This window comes from Passer domesticus, chromosome 3 (genome assembly GCF_036417665.1).
Source record: "Passer domesticus isolate bPasDom1 chromosome 3, bPasDom1.hap1, whole genome shotgun sequence".
In the NCBI taxonomy this organism is placed as follows: Eukaryota; Metazoa; Chordata; class Aves; order Passeriformes; family Passeridae; genus Passer; species Passer domesticus.
Genome location: NC_087476.1, coordinates 28,746,715 through 28,760,965, shown reverse-complemented (window position 1 = coordinate 28,760,965; position 14,251 = coordinate 28,746,715). Strand labels below are relative to the sequence as shown.

General features: G+C 40.5%; 1 protein-coding gene across 9 annotated transcripts in view; it reads right to left on the bottom strand.

The window, feature by feature from the left end:
* ADGRB3 (adhesion G protein-coupled receptor B3) overlaps nucleotides 1-2,544 on the bottom strand; it is a 445,229-nt gene extending 442,685 nt beyond the window's left edge. For 2 of the 9 annotated variants that reach the window (XM_064412318.1, XM_064412316.1), the window contains exon 1: nucleotides 1,992-2,539. The gene's annotated coding sequence lies outside the window, so the exon portion shown is untranslated. Of the gene's footprint in view, nucleotides 1-1,740; nucleotides 1,893-1,991 lie in introns of those variants that run through there. The other 7 variants (XM_064412314.1, XM_064412319.1, XM_064412311.1 and 4 more) reach the window with 7 other exon arrangements.
* Between the last annotated feature and the right edge of the window lie 11,707 nt (nucleotides 2,545-14,251).

Sequence of the window (14,251 nt, the reverse complement as noted above, 5' to 3'; positions counted from 1 at the left end):
ATCACCAAATGCCAGCTTTTTAAGATAATAATTTCAATGTGCTTCAGCCTCTAAGGATATATAAAATGGATCACAGTATTAGTATTACAATCAGTTACTGCTCTATGTAACTGGCCGTGCTACAGCAGGATCTCTGCACCTATTGGACTGCACTTGCCCTCTGATTACGAATTACTTACACTGTCTGATTAGCTCCTGTGTTTTGCAGCCCTGCACTTGAAAAATGAAAGAAAATATTACATTTTCTCTGCTAGTATCTCCAAATAAAGCTGTTTTACTGCACCTGCCAACCCTCAGAGTCTCCACATGCTCTGTTTCTTTTAACAGTGGCCTAGGTTCATACAGTGAACCTGAGTTACATTTATCTCTGTAGTGATATCCAAAAATTTCAGGTTGAAGGTTTTCAGCATTAACCTTTGAAAAGTTGCTTATCTCTTAAAAATGAGTAGTTTTTCACTCTCTGCTCTTAAATACAAGCAGAAAGAAGTGATACCAACCTAATTTCAAAACTCTCTAGATTGCAGTCTCTTCCACTGTTGCTCTGTAAGCAGAGGCACACGTACACATAGGCACTGATACTGAGTTTTGATGTGTGTCTTTGCCTAGCTTTTCATCTCCTCACCAAACAGCAAGGCATCTTCTGTTTCCCATTGCATAACACAGAGCAAGTCACCGGATTAAGCTCCCTTGAAGAGATTTTTGTATCTCCTAGATTATAATGCAAACTCTGAATCCTGAAATGGGCAAAAAGCAGTAGCAACTCTAACCCTCTTTATAGCAAAGGTTTAAAAAAAAATAAAAAAAGAAAAGCAGGGCTGCTGCTGGGTCTATCCACATGGTCAGATTTTCTCCTTTCTGAGCATCCGTCTCAATGAATAACATGGTTCTCCTTCTCCAAACAGGGCTGGTACAGCATTTAAGGTTTTAAAAAAGAGAAACTTATTGGGAATTCTGGAAACAATTTCCCCTTTGCTGAAGCACTTTGCAGGCAATGCAGTTCTGCGCAGTGTTATTCAGGATGGTGTAGGCGTTGAAAGCCAATGTGACAATAAGTGTCTAAATTAAGAATTCCACCCATGAAAAAGGATTAATTTTATAATCTGGAAAGTAGAAAGGGAGCTTATTTGCTTTTCTCTTTGAAAAAGAAAAAAGCCCCTGACTTTTTCCATCCTATGTAATATCTGCACTAGAAAAATAAAGCCCTCTGCAGTGCTAGGCTGTTTTCTATGAAGAAATGTAAAGCCCTCATTTTAGTTGAGCATTTTTTCATGCACGGCTACTGAAACAGAGCACTGTCTTAATCCCTCTCTGCCTGCGTGCATTACACACGCACACATGCACACACACACGAGCTGAGTGTGCCGGCAGCGTTCAGTTAGTTTGCAGCATTGCTAGATGCAGAGTGAACCTGCTCGCTGGAAGGATTAAGACACTCAGATTAAAAAGATCTTTCTTTTCCATGGAAGAGGGAGTTAAAGAATGGCCACAGAGGCTTAAGGTTGCCTATTTGGGAAGGGGGAGAATTCTCTTCTGCTGAAAAGAAACGGGCATTCAGTTTGGATATTCCCCGAACTGATTTTCTAGGTGACACTGTAGTTTAGCCGAACATAGACGGCGCCATCACTCCATTTATTTTTTTTTCCCCCAACAGAAGACCCACTGACTTCTCTTATTTTAACTTCCTATTAACCTAACAATTCCCCCCACCCCCCATACAAATTACCCCAATCGTGCACAAACCTCAGGTTTTCTCGGTCTCGCTGGAAATTACTCTCAGGGAAGCAGACCTGTCGCAAAACGGACTTCTCTAACTTTTAAACTGCAGCGCTGAAGTAAATGCGGAGATCATTTCGTATGTGCTGTCTCTCTCTCTATCCTTCAGCAACAGCCTGTCCCCCTCCTCCGCCGCCTCCTCCCCGGAATCCCAAACTAAAAGCTCTCCAGTCGTAATCCCTGGAAATGGGAAATGGAAATGCCCCGGGCACCCTTACCTTCCACTCCGAAAGCTGTCAGGCTATTTCTCTAAAACACTAGCACCATAGGCACACGTCCCAACAACAGTGATGGAGAGATTCCCCTTCTGACGGAAGCACCGTTTCCCATTTTTCCCGGCTCAGGTTCAAAACCAAGATTTAAAAAAGCAGCAGAAGATAAAAAACGCAGCGAGAAAATCCCCGCACGCCACACGCACACCCCACCGAGGAAAAAAAATCAGCTTTGGCTCCGGATCCACCAAATCCAACCACATGAAGGGAAAGAAAACAGGAAAAAAAAATAAAACCAAAAAAACAACCACCTCAAACCAGCGAGACTGCAGGGGAAAAAATGGAAGTGGCTGAGCAAGCGAAGGTTTTTTTGTTTGGTTTTTTGTTGGTTTTTTTTTTTTTTTTTTTTTTTTTTTTACTTGAAACAAAGTCTCAGCACAGCAGCCCGATGCACGGCGATGCCAGGCAGTCGACGGTCTGAGAGAAGGACTAAGGCGCTAGTGCGGATTTGTTGGTGGGTTTTGTTGTTGTTGTTGTTATTACTAATAGACTTATTCCTCCTTCCCTCCTCCTCCTCCTCCTCCCCCCCAGGCACTAATGGCCGGACAGCGGTGGGGGGTCCTCGGCTGCCGATGTCGGGGAGCGGTGTGAGCGCCGGGCGCGCAGGGAGCACGGCGGCGGCGGCGGCGGCGGCGGCGGCGGGAGCGCGGCTCTGCCGCTGCGCGCGGCTCTGCCCGTGCGTGCGTGCGCGCGCGCCCGTGTGCGCGCCCGCGCGCGCGGAGCCCGCCCGCCTCCGTGGGAGCCGGCCCGGGAGCGCGCGCATGTGCGCGGCCCCCCCCCGCGCGCCCCCGGCCGCCCGCTGGGGGGAATGGGGGGGGAGCCCCCGCGTGCGCGCGCCTGCGCCCCGCTCCGCGCGTGCCCGCGGCGCCCCCCGGCCCCGACAGCCGGGCCCGCGGGGCGGTGCGCGCGTCACGGAGCCCCGCGCGTCCCGGGAACGCCGCTCCCTGCGCTCCGCAGGTTCTCCTGGCCGCCAGCGCTGGGGCCGGCTGCGCCCCGGCGTCAGAAAAACCCGCGGGCGGGGAGCGAGGGAAACGGGGACGCCGGGGCGGGGAGCTCGCACTTGATCTCCTTCCTCTTGTTTTTTCTTCCAAAGCACAACCTCCCCCTCGCCGCAGCCCCGGGAGCTGTCGGCTCGGCCCCGCGATGCAGATTAACTGATACAGGGCTCCCGGGATAAACCCTCTCAAACTGCCGCCCGCCTCTGACTAGAAACAATGGCAATTTCCTCAGTGCGGCTGCAATTAACGCCGTGTTTGTTCCCCGCCAGAGATAAGGCTGTGCCCTATGGCGGCCGCATCCCTTCCCTCGGCTGCCGCCGGCCGCCCTCCTCGCAGGGCAGGGATGGAGAGCCGGGGCTCGCCCGCGCGGTGCCAGTGCGGGAGCCGCGCTGCCCCGGCTGAGAGCGGAGTTTGCCAGGCGACAGCGGCTGAAGTGGCACCGTCGGCGGCGGGTGCGGTCAGACGGGGGAGGTTCATGAAAAAAGCTTTGCCACAAGCGAGGCGCTCCCTTTTTTCTTTTTGTTTTAAATTCTGCTACGTCTGGGTATGGTTGGTATGCTTTTTTTGCGCTGCCCTCCCGCTGTGTCCCTTCTGCTCCCCAGGTCGGGTTGGGTTGTCCTCTGGTTCTTCCCGCTGGCGTGAGATATTGGGGCAGTCTGCACGACAACAGATATCCAGCGTGAAAATTAGGAGATGACATTTTAATAAATGCTGCTGTCAGTCAGCAGCTCTCAGCCTGGCTGTCGTGTGCTCCCACTGCTGCCATTCTGCAGAGAGCACAAGGCCCTGCTGAGTTCGTGGTGCAATACAGCCCCTCCATGCCTTCAAAGTTCATATGCATCATGCCTGTGTGGTTTTGGACACGACCTCCCACCCCGTTGAAATGAAAGTTTAAAGTTCTGGACAACATCCAAACCAATCAGTCCTTAAAGCAAGCGATTTTCTCCCCTATGGTCCTGTTCTAGCCCCTGCAAGGTTTGAATTCCAGTAATACAGAGCTTTTATGATTACAATTACATGCTGCACAAATTCTGATCAGAGAGGTATTGCTGGTCACAAACCACTTTCAACCAAAGTAATCCAAAACACAGTTATAGCTTTTTACTGTATTTTCCATAGGTATAAGCTGTAAACCACCTCCCTGCTAGCTTTTGCACTCATAAATATGTTATATCCCTGTTGTCAAAATAAAACAAACAATATCTACCCAAAGCAAGGAAAATATGAGAGATGTTCAGGTTCTGTGCCCAGCAAATGCAATGCAATGAAAGCTGAACTGTTATTGGCTTAGAGACAATCAAATTCTCTCACATTTGGTGACATTCCATACTATCTGTGGGTGATCATCATGTCACCTAAAGTACTTAAAGGAAACTTCTGTTCATTGACAGGGTGATATGAGCAGAACAAATCAAAGGTGTACATACAATGCAATATTTGAATAAGTTTTTCATCTCCTTTATATTAAATGAAGAACTGTAAGGTAAGTCACAAAAGACAACTTGGATGAGTTCTCTTACCTGTTCTCTATGGCACTGGCAAGTTGTAGCTCCTTTAACTGTGAGTGGAAATTAAAAAAATAATGAATATACAATGTATGGTAAGCCATTGTCTTTAGACATCTCCTAGGTATTCCAACTCAGCGATTAACTTGAACTTTTCAATTTTGTGAAGACATGGCAGTGCTGGAGAGGAGTCTGGAATGGAAGACTCCTTAACCTCTTGTCCACAAAATGAAGGGAACGGTGGAAGCTGCACAAGTCATGCTTAGGTTAACTATGGCAGCTGAGGGGCAGAGGGGTGGGAGGTGATGGGGACAGAGTGGTATGGGATGGCAGCACAGAGCATTCTCAAAATTTGTTTACAAGATTTGTGCAGTTTGACTTGAACAATTCATGTTTTGATGACTGGAACTAAAATAAGCTGTACCATTTTTCTGAGTACACAAATATCTGCAATCCACTTGCAGGTGTTTTTCTACTGGAATTGAGGCCAATTTGAGAAAAAAAAATTGTTTGCCAGGTGTCATGCAGCATTTGAGGTAAAAGAAAAAATGTTATTTTTTATGTATATATATATGTTATTTTGATAGTCTGTAAGTGAGAGTCAGGATATATTTAAGTCTGCAAAATATAAGTAGGTAGAAATGTGACAATGCGTTTGTTTAAATTGGGCATGTGGATCACTTGTGTTTGGAATGGTCCTATTTTGTGTGTGCATTTATTCCTAAGCTACAGCCTGAAGGGCAGATGCAAAGTGAACCTATGCACCTAATTTGGAAATATTGAGTACATCAATCTTGTTTGAGTACCTTTGTTAAAACCTAGGAATAATGCATTAATGCAATCCCACACTGTTTCATGGGAGGGCTGTCAGCCCTGCATGGTGCACGTGGTGCCATCTGTACTACAAAGAAAGTATCAAGGCACTGAAGGAAGTGTTATGTTGCTCAGTAGTAGTGTTGTAGGGATAGGCACAACATAGTGAATGCTAAATTTATAGTGCTGCTTTCTAGACTCAATGCAATTGTTTCAGCAAAGCTGGGCTTGATCCCAACTAGGAAAGAGGGAGGAAAGTAATGTTTTTAAGTAATGTCTGTATTAATGAGAAAAATGAGGCTTACCCAATTTAATATATTGGATGGAATAAATTAAAGGGCTCATTTAGTTAGGTTTTTTTCCCCCAGACCTGCAGAAGCACTCTGAGATCTTCGGTATCTTGGTGACAGCAGCTAGATGATTTCAGTCTAGATTTTGGTGAACATGGCACAGAATTCAACACAATTGGAATTGGAATTAACACTGACCATTCTGGTGCAAATTTGAAAAGGAAGACCACAGTTTAAAGAAAGTGGCTTTGGAGAATGGATTGTTCTCTTACTCAATCACCAGTCACTCTTAGGGGGACTGTTTTCAAGTGAAGGTCACTGTTGCAGCCTTCAGTGTCACTCCTTTGAGCAAATAAGACAGTCTATCTGCAGTACTTCAGGCATACATTTAAAAAAAAATCTTAAAATTGTTTTTAACAAGGACTTTATTCATTACTATTATCATCATCATCATCATCATCATGTTTAACTGACTCCAGAGTTACATATGTTCTTCTGTGTACACAAGATAGGAAACTGTTGTTATAGACTCAATTTACAGGTAAGAGTTGAGGGATGGTTACCCTGAGCCTCTTGGCTTATGTAGAAATGCCACTGGTCTGTTTCCCACATCCCACTTTTCACAGATATGCAAGGCCCTTCAAAATCCCCTTTGGCAAGAATAGACTTTCTACTCTGCATTACATATTCTTCTGCAGAACACCAAGCTGTGTTTCCCAGCACCAAGTCAGGAAAAATGTTAAATTCAAAGCTGGTGTGACCACTTGAAGAGAAATGTTATGTAATTTGGTGTGAAAAAAGAAATAAAATGGAAGATGCTGGCCATATTACGGGTATTATAAAATTCATAAGAAGAGAAGAAAAATACTTTGCTGTTCCATCAGATAGAGAACAAATGCAAATTGGAAAAAAAATTCATCGACTTGCACTTTTTTTCTGGTCCAGGATGTTACAAACCATTAAGACTTTAATGCATTTCTCTATTAATTTCAGATTTTAAGTGAATTTCACCAGTGTTAGTTTTCTCTCTGTTATTAAGAGGAAAGATTAATTTAATTAATAATAGGCTATGTGCTGCCTTCTCAATTTTAAATATACTTGGAAAGTTTATATGATTCTAATTAATTTTATTAGATAAATGGTTCATATATTCATAAATAGCTAATTAATAATGCAGCACCAGTAGATGGTGCTCAAGAATATATAGCATAACTGGAGGCATGGGTGAATAAAATGTTCTGGTTTGAAATCGAAAAATTTTGGCAAAAATACTAATTTACTTTTGGGAAGTTGATTTTTCATCAATAATGTCACCTTCCAAATTCTATCAAACCTTTGGTTGGTTGAAAATTTTCAAGTTGAAGAAGTTAGTGATTTACTTGCTTGTTTGTTTTCATTCTTTGTATGTCTTTTTCAGCAAAGGTTTTCACAAGTAATTCTAAATTGTGCTACTAGCTTTAAGTATTTTGATATTGTCATTCAATCCAATAAATTCAATATAAAAAAATTACTGGGCTAGAAGAAGTGAAACTTATGCAATAGGTGACACTAATAGCATGGGCAGATCTGAATCACATGGAAGGCCTGTGCAGCATCCTACCACAGATGGTGGCTCTTGAAGGCTCCTGAGGAAGGTGCAGAAAACCCAGAACATGACTGTTTTTGACAATCTGACTTCAGAAAAATCTCACCTAGTCTGCAGTATGCAGAGCTCTTTTTAAATGTCCAAATAAGTTTTAAGTTCCCCTGCAATAGTAATTTAGCTAGTTTTAACTCCATGCGTTCGTCTTTTCTACATAAGCACCTAATTGTTTTCAATCTTAATTTTTTTTTTCTATCTCAGCATTATCAAATTATGAGTCCCACAGCATAAATTCTAAGTGAAAACTGATGTTCTGTTAGATTTGCTAGCTTTTTATTTAATTCAACATATTCATATGTCACCATATTCTTGTATTAATGCAGGGAGAAGTGAGAATCTGACTTACTTCTGGCAGTTATGTCATATTTTTGCCATGCCTCTATTTAATATCCTTTTAAGATATTCCACTCTGTTTCCATAAAACCCTGCTTCTATAATTCTTGTCCCTTTCCTCTTAAACACTTTCTAGTTTTCTGATATCTTTCTAAGATGTAGAAATCAGCAATGCACACAGCAGTTCAGATCAGGCTGCAGCTCTGATTTTTATGACATTGTTTTTCTTTATCATCTCCTCTTGATTAATTTAATATCTTGCTTCTTCTGAGAGCTGCTATGCTGAACAGAGGTCTTCAGTTTGCTGTCCATGTCTCTTCTTTTTATCAGTCTCCCTTCAGAAACTTTGTCAAGCAAGTTTAAATAAATGATGTCTATTGGTTCTCCTTTGACCACTTCAGTAGTTTACTGATGTGTTGAAAACATTCCAGCAGATGAGTGAGGTATCATCTTCCTTTGCACAGATCTGTCATCTCATGGTTTTGTGAGTCTTTTATTTTGTTGGTTTTAATTTGTTAGGTACAGAATGTAAGACTTATGAATCTTTGATTCCCTGAATTGTTCTAAACTCCTTTTATCATGTATGTGAAACATTTGCTATTCTCTAACCTTCCAGTAAAGGAGTTGTTTTTCAATTAGAGATTGCATAGCTCAACTACTTGTTCAGGATTTTCAGTCTTGGTGGCTTCCTGCTTTTCAAATGATTGATTTGTTCCAGCACCTCTTCATCTGATAGTACCTAATTTTTATTACCCAAGAGTAGATATCTCCCTAACATCCTCTATTGTGAAGACTGATGCAAATAAATCTTCTGTGCTCCTAGCAATGTCCTTCTCCTTAATTGCTGTCTTTATTCTCTGAAGTTCCCAGAAGCCATAGTTACTCTTAAAAGTTTCTTGCTTTTGCTATATTTAAGGAGGCTCTTTTAATTTGTTTTTATATTTTTAACTTTATGCTTTTTATAAAAACATATATGTTACCTTTGCTATCCACTTTTTCCCTTTTTACCTCTTTGCTATTACAGTCCATGATAATTTCCCTCATTTCCTGAAAGCTGCATTTTCAGATTATGACAATTCCCAGTTTAGCTCAAGTAGCATCTCAAATCCTTTCATTTCACTCCACTGGTTTGCAACTTACCTTCCTTGTTTATCTCCTCCCCTCCCCCGTATGTGCGTTTATCAGTGGAAATATTCTTGGTTTTAGAAGTAACATAAATGCCACATTTTGGCTAGCATGCATTCTATTGAAGGCCTTTGTCCAAAGGTTAGTGGTGTGACTTTTTTTTTAATATCTTACATCTTGTTAGATGTGTTTAACCTCATTATTTTAAGACCACTTTACATATTAGTTTGGATGGTCTTAATCCTTGACTTCTTTCTGCTTATTGAAATTTAACTCTAAAAATATGTCTCAACCCTGTTTTAATAATGGTGTCCAGTTTATCAAGCTGAGCTCATTGATTTAAGGCTGTCTTATATCTTGCAAGGTGACACACATTTCTCAAAATAGTTTTCTTTCAATTATGTGCTGTTTCAAGAACCAATTTCCTATAGTTCTGAGAAACTGTATTTTTAATCTTTGTTTCTAATTGGGTTGTATAAAATTTATTACTATCCTGTTTTGTTACATATTCTTGCTTTTTTTCTTTTTCTGTGCTGCACCCTTGTATCTTAGTTTTGACTTGCATTTTTCAACATATGTCTTTTCGTGCCCTGGGCTTCCATTCTCAAGTACAGCCCTTTTCCCTTAGAGGATTTTTTCACACTGGAATTTGTAGAATCTTTTATGTACAAAGCAAAATTCCTCACAGAACTGATTCATTCAGTTATTCTGGGGCAGTTTACAAGGCATTGTAGTTTTTTTAAAAAATTATACCATAAAGCCTTCTTCTATTGGAAAGCCTTCTATTTCACTTATTTTGCTTTTAATTTTTAATTTTGCATAAATATTTCAAGTTCTTTATTTTTTACCAGATGTCATTCTATGGCACATTTCCTGGATTTGTGCTTCTTTGGTTGCATTTTAAATGGATACTCAGAAGTATTTGTATTACTAGTAACACTTGTAGGTTACTTGGTGTTCTTTGCCTCTGTTTATTAGGCGTTTGGGGAAAAAAACAACTTCTAGCCTTTCAATCTATGAAATCAACATTTTCAATACATTACGTCTTGCATATATAATTGCTGTCATTTGATAAGAAGCTGGCTGCTATTTCATGTATGCACATAGTCTGCTAGTAAAATTCTAACTGGCTGTACTGGTAAAGTTATGAGAAAATCATTGCAGTTCCTACATGTGGGCTAGATAATAAACTTTAAAAATTAATTGGAGAATATTTATGCAAAGATCAAAATAAAAATAAGGCCACAGTTTTCATGTTAATTATCTAAATGCACTGAAATCCTCTTTATACTGGGAGGAGTACAAATATTTTAAAAATGCACTTTCATCTCTGATGTTATTAATGTACTCTAAAATATTGCCTAGTCATTAATCAAATTGAACTGTGATAAATAGAGAAAAACACACAAACTCCATGTCCTTTTAGCTTGTTCTACTAAAAGGAACGAAATTGAGAGTTAATGCTGAATCCGTCTTTAATGCTCTTCATCTTGCTTATGTAGGCTAGAGAAGAGTAATTTTATGTACTTTGTGTGTCATTAACACCACTAATCACAAAGGGCAGTGGTAAAAGATGATGTCTTGTGTTGAGTTTTTCCTTGCATTAATGAAAATGAAGGACGGATAAACCTGTCTAGAGTTAAAGTTTCTTCTTTCTGTAAGAGTTTAATGTTTAAAATGGTGGTGGTTTAACACCTGCAGCTAAGCCCCACATAACCACTCACTCACTCCTGCCTCAGTCGTGTTGGGGAAAGATTCAGAAGAGTAGAAGTGAGAAAGCTCATGGGTTGAGATAACAATAGATAAAGCAGAGTCTGTACACGCAAGGAAAGCAAACCCTGGAATTCATTCACTACTTGCCGTAGGCCTGCAGTTGTTCAGCTGTCCCCAGCAAAGCAGGGCTCCATCCGGTGTAATGGTTGACAAATGCCATCACTTTGTATGTTTCCCCCTTTATTCTACTTCCCCCAGCTTCATTTCCTGAGCATGACTCCATATGGTATGGAATGTCCTTTTGGTCTGTTGGGCTCAGCTGTCCTAGCAGTGTCCCCTCAGCTCCTTGAGCATCCCCAGCCTCCTCTCTGATGGAGTGGGGTGAGGACAGAGAGGGCCTTGGCTGTGTACAAGTGCTGTCCATCAATAATGAAAGCATCCCTGTACTATCAACACTATTTAAAGCACAATTCCAAAACCCAGCTGAACACTTTACTACTACTATAAAATAAAATTAGCTCTACCCCAATCAGAACTAGCATAGAAACGGACAAATTTATGCTGCTTGTCCCCTACAAAGTTCAGTTGTGATCTGTTTTAACATATTGATCAAGATACCTGTACAGAATCTTGTTTAAATAAGTTCTTAGTGGAAGTCTTGGATTCCAGTTCATTTTTTGAGGGTTTGAAACCTGAGGTTTTTCCTTGTTATAACTTTCTAAGCCAGAGAAAAGGACAGCAGCATTTGTTTGAGGCTAACAACAGCTTTTGTTATTCCTCCTAGGCCTCCTTCAGGGATGCCCAGTCCACAATGTCTATTCAGCATGAAACACAGAAAGAATTTTCTAAACTAGGATCAGAATCCAAGTGGCTCTTTGTTCTTCTATGGCTTTGGTTCTAGTGAGGGGAAGTGCAAATGGTATGGTGACACCATTCCTGCTTTACTGCTGCTGACAAAGTATGGCCTGCCTTTCTCTTTAAAATAAAGTTTCTCTGAGTTTGATTTGAGGGGAGGATTCAGAACAGTGTATCCTGAGCATCCGGAAGTGATACTTTGATAATGAATTTTTGGGAGGATCAAGTATATCCTTTGTAACAGTATCCCCAGTTATCAGGGGCTTTAAATTTCCCCTCACTAAGAATTATGTCTTTCTGAGGCACATAGTTCTTCCCAAGAGACTTAGTGCAACAAAAAGCTGCATCCTAGCTCAGGCTTCCAAATTCCATGCTAAAGAACAGGAACTGAGATCTCAGCACAGTCCTCCCCTGCATGCTTGTTTGATCCAAATGCATACATTTTTCAAAAAGAATAAATTAATATGATGAGTTTTTACAGGTTGTATTTTCTCAAATACCCAGTATTTCCATGGAAAGACCATTCAAGGATTAGCTAAGTCAATCAGGAAGCTTCACCCTGGAAAAGAAAAAGGGACATGTTACAAGATTATGGTACTAGAGAATCAGGACTGGCAAGGAAATATAAGCTGGGGATTGATAATTTGCTGTCCAGCAAAATAATAGCAGGCATCATAAAAAGCTAAAAGGAGTCAAGCTCAAAGCAGAAGAGTTGCTCATGAGGCAAGTAACTCACCTTGAAACTCCTTGCCAAAGGATGTTGTAGATAATAAAAAAATAAATAAAAACCAAATTTTCGGGGACTCAGGCAAACTGGACAAGCGTATGAAAGAGAAATCCAGTGGTGGTGAGGGTTGTCAATGAGTGTGCAAAATCAGATCTACTTCAGCAATTCCCCAGTGCTGAAAATAATTAGAAGTTGGGAATGTATTAGGGGAGAATCTTAAGCCTCCTTTAGCATTTCTAATGACTTCTGAAATGGAATGTGGAGCCCAAAAAAACTTTAGGGCAGTACAACCATTTTGATCTTCACTCTTTTTGGATATTTTAATAGCGACTGGAGAGGTAGATTTTCAGGGGTGAAAATCTGAGATTTTTTTTCCAGAGATCCTGCAATGGTTGAAATTTGGAAGCAAGCATCGAACATTATTGTTCAGAATGTCAGGACATCTATTTCAGTTTTAAAACATTGGCTGAGTGCCCATAATTGCCTTAAGTGAATGCTCACATTTAAAAATTTGAGGATATAGTCCAGATTCAGATCAAGTTGAGATCCAGGGATGAAATTCTCAAGGTCTTTTATCTCTATCTAAACACCGTTAGTTTTGTAAACACATTATCTGCAATTCCCCACATCTTAAAGGAGGAAGAGGCTATGTCCTATTCTAAAATTGTACAGTATCTAAAATTTGATTGAACAGGCAAGGCTTATCTTAAGGTAAACAAATGTTTTAGAATTGGGAATAAAAGACATACTTTATAATTTTGGAAGAGAATACTTGGGAGAAGAAAAAAATATGCTCTCTTAACCAAATAATTTACTTGGCTGCATGGTGGGTGTCCAGAGTGAATTGTTTCATTGAAGCAGTCTGCTTAAAAGTGTATGTATATGTCAGACACACTTTTTTGTACTGAAACACTCAGTATTTCTTTTTTGAGATTGTATTGAAAAAAATATTAAAATATCTGAAAAAGAGGAAGCATCAGACAGTAACACAGTAACAGCCAAAGTCTAGAATGACTAATGCTGCTTACTGACATGGCGAGGATGCCACTAACTCCATGGTCAACAATTTGTTCATCCATATGACTGTCAATAAGCAGTTCATGGTCCACAGGTCTGCAAGGAGGTGCTGTGGAGCTCAACTGCTTGGGGAAAAGAGATGTGAATGTATCATTCAAATTTTAAGAAATGCAGATTTTTGGATGTGTTTAAATATGTATTTCAGGTCATTTTATTAGTCTTCTGGCATGGAATTTTAAAGGAATAGCTAAGTTTACTGAGTTACAGAGTTGTATGTTGGCAGTAGTTCAGCTTATATCAATGGCCTTGTATCAGTGTAAAACATATGTGAGAATAGAATCATGCTCTTGATATGTGCTCTGGGCTCAAACTGAAGTGTGAGAGGAGAGAAACACATTTATATTACTGAAGGGCAAAATATTCTGTCAAAATAGGGGGTATTACTGTTAGGAGCTACAGTGGCTGTCATCATTCTGAAGAGACACATTTTGACAACACTATACAAAATATGAGAGGTTGCAAGAAAAGTAGTTCCCAAATTGTCAGGCACAAGGAAGGACTATTTGGAGGGTGGGTTTTTATTGTTGTTTTTAAAGATGAATGACTATGGGTGAGTGAGTGAAAGGAAATGACAGAGATGTACTAATTTATATAGCTATCTACCACTGAATCCAAAAACCCCAAAAAATAAAAGGAATTAACCCAAACACAGTATAGAGCATCTACTCCAAATGTATTAGACTTCCTGCTAAAAGCCGCAGGTTTTTGTCTTTCATAAATTCTGGCAATGTTCTCGGTCCTCTCCTGCCAACAGTGTCTGATTGCACTGAAATATTTTCCCCCTCTATTTCTCCCTTTCTTTCTCTCTTTTGCCTTTCTCTCTTCCTTCCTGAATACACACTTGAATCTGTTATTTCACTGTTGTTAATCAGTGAATCCTAGACCTTTTATTGAAGTGATATAACTGAAAATTTCTGGTGAATGATTTATTGTCCTGTTCTTGCTGAACATTGCTGACTGTTATCACAGTAAATGTAAGTAGTGCCACTGAAGTCAGCAGATCCATGCTGAATTAATCAGTATGGATTCTGGTCCTGAGAGTCATAATTGATAAAGTCATTTGCGTGCTTGAAAAAAGTCGTGAATGGATGTCTCAGTATAGGTTCCTTAAAACTGGCTTAACTGTAC